Here is a 9,779-nt window from a genome sequence, read left to right on the forward strand (position 1 = left end):
AGTACTACTGAGGCAGGCATGAGACCTCTCCGGATCTCAATATGGACTCACCCTTGGACAGGTGTTTATGGGGCTGAGGGTGGTAGGCCCCACTGAATGGAGGGAAACTCCTCTGGGGGGAATACAGAAGTTGTTGCGCCACATGGCGGGGGCTGCCCCACACTCAGCAAAATGCCAGTGGCCTTGTAAAATATCCTGTAATTGGGAATTTAATTATACAAATTGGATGCCCATGTACATGAAGAGTGAAGCACCGTAGCACAGTGGTTAGCACTGCTGCCTCACAGCGCCAGGGACCCGGGTTCAATTTCGGCCTCGGGTCACTGTCTGTTTGGAGTTTGTACTTTCTCCCCATGTCCACGTGGGTTTCCTCCCACACTCCAAAGATGTATGGTTTAGGTGGACTGACCATGCTAAATTAACCCTAGTGTCAGGGGGATTAGCAGGGTAAATATGAGGGGTAACGGGAATAGGGCCTGGGTGGGATTGTGGTTGGTGAAAACTCGATGGGCCGAATGGCCTCCTTCTGCACTGTAGGGATTCTATGATTCTATGATCTGCCTTACAACTCAGCACTGGAAAACTTCCCCAACAGTGACCTCCACCAACACCTTCTGTACACTTTGATGAAAGCTGTGGTTGTGATAAAAGAGATGGAGCCCACCCTGCTCTTTTACAGACTCCCCTTCCTCCATTACTGTCACCATGGGGCTGTTAAAATACAGACCCTCTCTCCTGGAGGCCATTGATGAAGAAGAGAACCATTGAAGAACAATAGAATGTGCGATGTACTGACAGCCTCCAAGCAGATTGCCCATGATTACATCCAGGTTGGAGGAGCCTGCCTCAGGCATGAGGGGAGTGGGCTGACGTTGCACGGCGCTACATTGATGCCTTCTGACCAACTGCATAGGAACTTAGGAACTGGGAACAAGAGTAGGCCATTCGGCCTGTCAAGCCTAGTCTGCCATTCAAACAGGTTATGGCTGATCATCTACCTCTTACTCTATCAATTTCTCTCTTGGACATGCTCAATGATTGAGCTTACACAGCCCGCTGAGGAACAGAACTCCAAAGACTCATGACCCTCTGACTGAAGAAATTCCTCCTCATCTCAGTCTTATACGGTGTGGCTCTTATTATGAAAATTTGTCCCCTGGTTCGGGACTTACCAGCGAGGGGACCAACTGGGATTCTCCTACTGCTCCTTCCCCTGGTAGTGACAGAAACAGTCAGGCCCGCTCGAACAGTTATGCCCTTCAGTACTTGGCAAGCTTGGTCAGTAGTGATTAACATCACTTGGTGGTGGTCACCGAAGTTCCCTATTCAGAGTATATATAATACTTGTAACCCTCAATGCTTCTTTGTATGGAAGGGCACTGATCAAGGGAGGGCAGTAGTTGGTAACCAGCATGCTTCCTTGCCCGTATTTCACCTGATACCAATGATACTGCTGCTCCAGTGTCCACTTCCATTATCACCGGTTGTCCGTCCGATAAAGGAGTGACCCAATAATAATTTGTTGCACCCACAATAGCCAGTACATTCAATTACTGTTCACCTATCACCTGAATGTGACTCTGGTCCTTTTTTATGCCCTTTGTGCATCCTGTGGATCCTTCTTGCCCTATTTAGAGTCATGGAATCTTAGAGGTTTACAGCATGGAAACAGGCCCTTCAGCCCAACTTGTCCATCCCGCCCAGTTTTTACCATTAAGCTAGTCCCAATTGCCCGCATTTGGCCCATATCCCTCCATACCCATCTTACCCATGTAACTGTCTAAATGCTTTTTAAAAGACAAAATTGTACCCGCTTCTACTACTACCTCTGGCAGCTTGTTCCAGACACTCACCACCCTCTGTATGAAGAAAATTGCCCCTCTGGACCCTTTTTATCTCTCCCCTCTCACCGTAAACCTATGCCCTCTAGTTTTAGATTCCTCTACTTTTGGGAAAATATGTTGTCTATCTACCTTATTTATGCCCCTCATTATTTTATAGACCTCTAAAAAGTCACCCCTAAGCCTCCTATGCTCCAGGGAAAACATCCCAGTCTATCCAGCCTCTCCTTGTAACACAAACCAACAAGTCATGGTAGCATCCTAGTAAATCTTTTCTGCACTCTTTCTAGTTTAATAATATCCTTTCTATAACAGGGTGACCAGAACTGTACACAGTATTTCAAAAGTGGCCTTACCAATGTCAACAGGACATCCCAGCTCTTGTTTTCAATGTTCTGAACAATGAAACCAAACATGCTGAATGTCTTCTTCACCCCCATGTCCACCTGTGACTCCATTTTCAAGAAGCTATGAACCTCTACCCCGAGATCTCTTTGTTCTGTAACTCTCCCCAATGCCCTACTATTAACTGAGTAAATCCTGCCCGAGTTCGATCTGCCAAAATGCATCACCTCACCTTTATCTAAATTAACCTCCACCTGCCATTGATCAACCCACTGGTCCAATTGATCAAGATCCCGTTGCAATCCTAGATAACATTCTTCACTGTCCCCTATGCCATCAATCTTGGTATCGTCTGCAAAGTTACTAACCATGCCTTCTAAATTCTTATCCAAACCATTAATATAAATGACAAATAACAATGGACCCAGCACTGATCCCTGAGGCACACCGCTGGTCACAGGCCTCCAGTTTGAAAAACAACCCTCTACAACCACCCCCTGTCTTCTGTCAGCAAGCCAATTTTGTATCCATTTAGCTACCTCACGCTGGACCCCGTGAGATTTAACCTTATGCAACAACCTACCATGCGGTACCTTGTCAAAGGCCTTGCTAAAGTCCATGTAGATAGCATCAACTGCACTGCCCTCATCTACCTTCTTGGTTACCTCTTCAAAAAACTCAATCAAATTTGTGAGACATGATTTTCCACTCACAAAGCCATGCTGACTGTCCTCAATTGACAACCACCTCACCGACAACTACCTGGAAAACGACATCCTCTGAAACATCTAACTTATTGACTGTTTATTAATTGTTCATATTTTGATTGTTAACATAAAAGAAACATAGAAACATTGAAGATAAGAGCCGGAGAAGGCCATTTGGCCCTTTGAGCCTGCTCTGCCATTCATCATGATCATGGCTGATTATCCAACTCAGTCGCCTACTCCTGCTTTCTCCCCATAGCCTTTGATCACATTCACCCCAAGTGCTATATCTAGTCACCTCTTGAATACATTCAATGTTTTGGCATCAACTACTTCCTGTGGTAATGAATTCCACAGGCTCACCACTCTTTGGGTGAAGAAATGTCTCCTCACCTCCGTCCTAAATGGTCTGCCCCGAATCCTCAAACTGTGACCCCTGGTTCTGGATTCCCCCACCATCGGGAACATTCTCCCTGCATCTACCCTGTCTAGTCCTGTTAGAATTTTATAAGTCTCTATGAGATCCCCCCTCATTCGTATGAACTCCAGCGAAAACAATCCTAACCTAGGCAACCTCTCCTCATACATCAGTCCCGCCATCCCCAGAAACAGCCTGGTAAACCTTCCATGCAGTCCCTCGAGAGCAAGAACATCCTTCCTCAGAAAAGGAAACCAAAACTGCACACAATATTCGAGGTGTGGCCTCACCAAGACCCTGTATAATTGCAACAACACATCCCTGCTCCTGTACTCAAAACCTCTTGCAATGAAGGCCAACATACCATTTGCCTTCTTTACCGCCTGCTGCACCTGCATGCTTACCTTCAGCGACTGGTGCACAAGGACACCCAGGTCCCGCTGCACACTCCCCTCTCCAACTTACAGCCATTCAGGTAGTAATCTGCCTTCTTGTTTTTGCTGAAGGATCTCTGCATCCTCATAGAAAGAATCATAGAAACCCTACAGTGCAGAAGGAGGCCATTCGGCCCATCGAGTCTGCACCGACCACAATCCCACCCAGGCCCTACCCCCACATATTTACCCGCTAATCCCTCTAACCTACACATCTCAGGACTCTCAGGGGCAATTTCTAACCTGGCCAATCAACCTAACCCGCACATCTTTTGGACTGTGGGAGGAAACCGGAGCACCCGGAGGAAACCCACGCAGACACGAGGAGAATGTGCAAACTCCATACAGACAGTTACCCAAGCCGAGAATCGAACCCAGGTCCCTGGAGCTGTGAAGCAGCAGTGCTAACCACTGTGCTACCGTGCCACCCCACGGCCTCGTCACAGTTCACAGTTCACCCTCGTCACATCCTCGTCACAGTTCACCCTCCCACCCAACTTGATATCATCTGAAAGCTTTGAGATGTTACATTTTGTTCCCTCATCCAAATCATTAATATATATTGTGAATAGCTGGGGTCCCAGCACGGATCCCTGTGGCACCCCGCTAGTTACTGCCTGCCAATTTGTAAAGCACCTGTTAATTCCTATTCTTTGTTTCCTCTCTGACAACCAGTTTTCTATCCAGCTCAATACACTTCCTCCAATCCCATGCGCTTTCATCTTGCATGATAATCTCTTGTGCTGGACTTTGTCAAATGCTTTCTGAAAGTCCAAATATACCACATCGACGGGTTCCCCCTTATCAACTCTATTGGTTACATCGTCAAAGAATTCCAACAGATTTGTCATAAATCCATGCTGACTCTATCTGATCCTGCCACTGCTTTCTAAATGCTCTGCTATAAAGTCCTTGATAATGGATTCAAGAATTTCCCCACTACCGATGTTAAGCTTACTGGTCTATAATTTCCTGTTTTCTCTCTACCTCCCTTTTTGAATATCGGAGTGACATTAGCTACCCTCCAATCTGCAGGGACTGTTCCAGAGTCTACAGAATCCTGGAAGATGACCACCAATTCATCCACTATTTCTAGAGCCACTTCCTTAAGTACTCTGGGATGTAGATTATCAGGCCCTGGGGATTTATCCGCCTTCAATACCATCAATTTTCCCAGCACCATTTCGCTATTAATATTGATCTTCCTCAGTTCTTCCTTCTCACTAAATCTTGCATTCTCCAACCTGCCTGCCATTTGATTTGTGTCCTCTTTTGTGAAGACAAAACCAAAGTATGTATTCAGTTGCTCGGCCATTTCTTTGTCCCCAACTATACGTTCCCCCGTTTCTATCTGTAGGGGACCTACAATTGTCTTCACCAACCTCTTTCTCTTCACATATCTATAGAAACTCTTAATGTCAGTCTTTATGTTCCCTCCAAGCTTACTTTCATACTGTATTTTCCCCTTCTTACTCAATCCCTTGGTTCTTCTTTGCTGAATTCTAAACTGCTCCCAATCCTTAGACCTATTATTTTTCTTGACCAATCTGAATGCTTCTTCCTTAGATCGGATACTCTCTCTAATTTCCTTCGTGAGCCATGGATTGGCCCTCTTACCATTTTGCTTTCGTGCCAGACAGGAATAAACAGTTGCTGCAGTTCCCCCATGTGTTCCTCGAATGTTTGTCATTGCCTATCCACTGTCATCCCTTTAAGTAACTTTCCCCAATCTATCAAGGCCAACTCACGCCTCATATCCTCATAGTTTCCCTTATTAAGATTCAGCATCCTAGTCTCTGAATCAACTACTTTACTCTCCATCTTGATAAAAAATCATGTTATGGTCACTCATGAGTAAGGGGTCTTGTACAGCTAGATTGGCAATGATTCCCTTCTCATTACACAGTACCCAATCTAGGATAGCTTGCTCTCTAGTTGGTTCCTCCACCTATTGGTCACAAAAACCATCTCGTATACACTCCACAAATTCCTCCTCTACGGCATTGTGGCTAATTTGATTTGCCCAATCTATGTGGAGATTAAAATCATCCACGATCACCGATATTTCCTTATCACATGCATCTCTAATTTTGTGTTTAATGCCATTCCCAACCTCACCACTGCAGTTTGGGGGTCTGGATATGACACCCACTAATGTGTTTTGCCCCTGGTCACCCTACAGCCATGTTTCCGTAATCCCAATTATATTGTATCCGTTTACATCTATCTGCGCGATTAGTTCATTCATTTTATTGCAAATGCTCCAGGCATTAGGCCACAGAGCCTTTAATCATGTCTTTTTAACATTGTTTGCCTCGCTCCCAATATTTTTCTCTATAGCCCTGTTTGAACTTTGTCCTTGGTTTCTCTGCCTATCCTTTTCTTGTTCCCTTTTCTACCTTTTGTTTTTGTCCTTGCTCCCTCCTTCTCTGACTCCTTACATAGGTTCCCATACCTCTGGCATATTAGTTTAAACGCTCCCCAACCGCTCTAGCAAACACTCCCCCTAGGACATCAGTCCCAGTCCTATCTAGATGCAACCCATCCAATTTGTGCAGGTCCCATCTCCCCCAAAACCGGTCCCAATGCCCCAGGAATCAGAAACTCTCCCCCCGACACCATTTCTTCAGCCATGTATTTATCCGATATATCCTGTCATTTCTACTCTGACTAGCACGTGGCACTGGGGAGTAATCCTGAGATCACTACATTTGAGGTCCGATTTCATAACTTTCTTCCTAGCTCCCTGTACTCTACTTTTAGGACCTCATCCCTTTTTTTACCTATGTCGTTTGTACCAATGTGTATTACAACCACTGTCAGTTCACCCTCCCCCTCCAGAATGTCCTGCTCCGAGACATCCTTGACCCGAGCACCAGGAAGGCAACATACCATCCTGGAGTCTCGTTTGCGGCCACAGAAACATCTGTCTATTCCCCTTACAATTGAATTCCCTATAACTATTGCACTGGCGCACTTTTTACCCCTCCCCTCTGCAACAGAACCAACCATGGTGCAACGAGTTTGACTGCTGCTGCTTTCCCTAGAGAGGTCCCCGGAAGAGATCCAACAGTATCCAAAGCGGTATAGCTGTTTTGCTGGGAAATGGCCACAGGAGATTCCTGCACTACTTGCCTCTCTCTCTTGCTCTGTCTAATGGTCACCCATTCCCTTCCTGCCTGTGGAGTCTGAGCCTGTGGTGTGACCACCTCTCTATACCTGCTATCCACGATACTCTCTGGCTCGCGGATGGTCCACAGTGTCTCCAGCCACCGCTCCAGCTCTGAAACCCGAGCTTCCAGGAGCTGTAGCTGAAGACACTTCCTGCATACATGCTGACCCAGGGGACTAGAACTGTCCCCAGCCTGCCACATGGAGCAAGAGGAGCAAACCATGGTTTGGAGCTCTCCTGTCAGGTCTTACCCCTTTAAATTAAACTTTTGAAAGATTACATTTTATTATGTTTCATTGCAGGAACCTAAAGAACAAAGAACAAAAAAAATTACAGGAACAGGCCCTTTGGCCTTCCAAGCCTGCACTGACCATGCTGCCTGACTGAACTAAAACTCCTTACTCTTCCGGGGACCATATCCCTCTATTCCCATCCTATTCATGTATTTAAAAGTCACTACCGTATCCGCTTCCACTACGTCCCCTGGCAGCGAGTTCCAGGCACCCACCACCCTCTGTGTAAAAAACTTGTCTCATACATCTCCTTTAAACCTTGCCCCTCGCATCTTAAAGCTACGCCCACTAGTAATTGACTCTTCCACCCTGGGAAAAAGCTTCTGACTATCCACTCTGTCCATGCCCCTCATAATCTTGTAGACTTCTATCAGGTTGCCCCTCAACCTCCGTCGTTCCAGTGAGAACAAACCAAGTTTCTTCAAGCTCTCCTCATAGCTAATGCCCTCTATACCAGGCAACACCCTGGTAAATCTTTTCTGTATCTTCTCCAAATCATCCACATCCTTCTGGTAGTGTGGCGACCAGAATTGAACACTATATTCCAAGTGTGGCCTAACTAAGGGTCTATGAAGCTGCAACATGACTTGCCAATTTTTAAACTCAATGCCCCAGCCAATGAAGGCAAGCGTTGCCACTTTCAGTGAGCTGTGTACCTGTACACCGAGATCCCTCTGCCTATCAATACTCTTAAGGGTTCTGTCATTTACTGTATATTTCCTATCTGTATTAGACCTTCCAAAATGCATTACTTTACATTTGTCCGGATTAAACTCCATTTGCCATCTCTCTGCCCAATTCTCCAATTGATCTATATCCTGCTGTAACCTGACATTCCTCATCACTATCTGCAAATCCACCAACCTTTGTGTCGTCCACAAACCAATTACATTTTCCTCTAAATCATTTATATATATTACAAACAGCAAAGGTCCTAGCACTGATCCCTGAGGAACGCCTCGTGTCACAGCCCTCCATTCAGAAATGTATCCTTCCACTGCTTTCTTTTGTCTTCCATGACCGAGCCAGTTCTGTATCCACCTTGCCAGCTCACCTCTGATACCATGCGACTTCACCTTCTGCACCAGTCTGCCATGAGGGACCTTGTCACAGGCCTTACTGAAGTCCACGTAGATAACATCCATTGCTCTACCCTCATCAATCGTCTTCGTCACTTCCTCAAAAAACTCGATCAAGTTAGTGAGACATGGCCTCCCCTTCACAAAACCATGTTGCCTGTTGCTAATACGTCCACTTATTTCCAAGTGGGAGTAAATCCTGTCTCGAAGAATTCTCTCCAATAATTTCCCCACCATTGATGTAAGGCTCACTGGCCTATAATTACCTGGATTATTCTTGCCAACCTTCTTAAACAAAGGAACAACACTGGCTATTCACCAATCCTCGGGACCTCCCCTGTAGCTAGTGAAGATACAAAGATTTCTCTCAAGGCCCTAGCAATATCCTCTCTTGCCTTTCTCAGTATTCTGGGGTATATCCCATCAGGCCCTGGGGACTTGTCTAGAACTCTAATATCTCCTCCTTTTTGATCTCAATGTGACTCAAACTACCTACACACCCTTTCCCAGACTCATCATCCAAGTCCTTCTCTTTGGTGAATACTGATGCAAAGTAATAATTGAATACCTCACCCATTTCCTCTGGCTCCATGCATAGATTCCCTCCCCTGTCCTTGAGTGGGCTAACCCTCTCTCTGGCTACCCGCTTGCTCTTTATATATGCATAAAAAGCCTTGGGATTTTCCTTGATCCTGCTGGCCAATGACTTTTTATGACCCCTTTTAGCCCTCCTTACTCCTTTGCTACAGTTTCTTTCTAATTTCCTTGTATTCCACACTTGCTCCATGTGTTCCCAACCTCCTAGCCTTGACAGATGCTTCCTTTTCCTCTTTGATTAGGCTCACAATATCTCTCGTTATCCAAGGTTCCCAAAACTTGCCATACTTATCCTTCACCCTTACAGGAATGTGCCGGTCCTGAATCCGTATCAACTTACACTTGAAAGCCTCCCACATGCCAGATGTTGATTTGCCCTCAAACATCTGCCCCCAATCTACATTCTTCAGTTCCTGCCTAATATTGTTGTAATTAGCCTTCCCTCAATTTAGCACCTTAACTTGAGGACTACACTTAGCTTTATCCACCAGTACCTTAAAGCTTACTGACTTGTGGTCATTGTTCCCGAACTGCTCCCCATACTAAAACGTCAAACCTCTGATATAAAGGGGGAGGAAAGTGTTATGTGTTCATGTTTGTTCCTGGTTCGAGCAAGGTCACTTTAAGAGTTTGATCACATGATGTATTGATGACATCATTGGCCATTTGCTTGGGCAAATGGACAGTCTTTCCTAACAGCCGGTCGAGTAAACACCTTTCCAATAAAATTCTTGTCTGTTTGTACCTCCGTGGTCTGCAAGCCTATCCTTTAGAAATACCACAGAAAACAGGAGAAGTAAACCAGAAAAGGAGAGAGAGAGAGACAACCATGAATACAAGGATAAGTAAAACAGCAAGCTTATCCGTTACTTTACCATGAGCAACATCAGGCG

The sequence above is a fragment of the Mustelus asterias genome, chromosome 1 (assembly GCF_964213995.1).
Source record: "Mustelus asterias chromosome 1, sMusAst1.hap1.1, whole genome shotgun sequence".
Taxonomy (NCBI): Eukaryota; Metazoa; Chordata; class Chondrichthyes; order Carcharhiniformes; family Triakidae; genus Mustelus; species Mustelus asterias.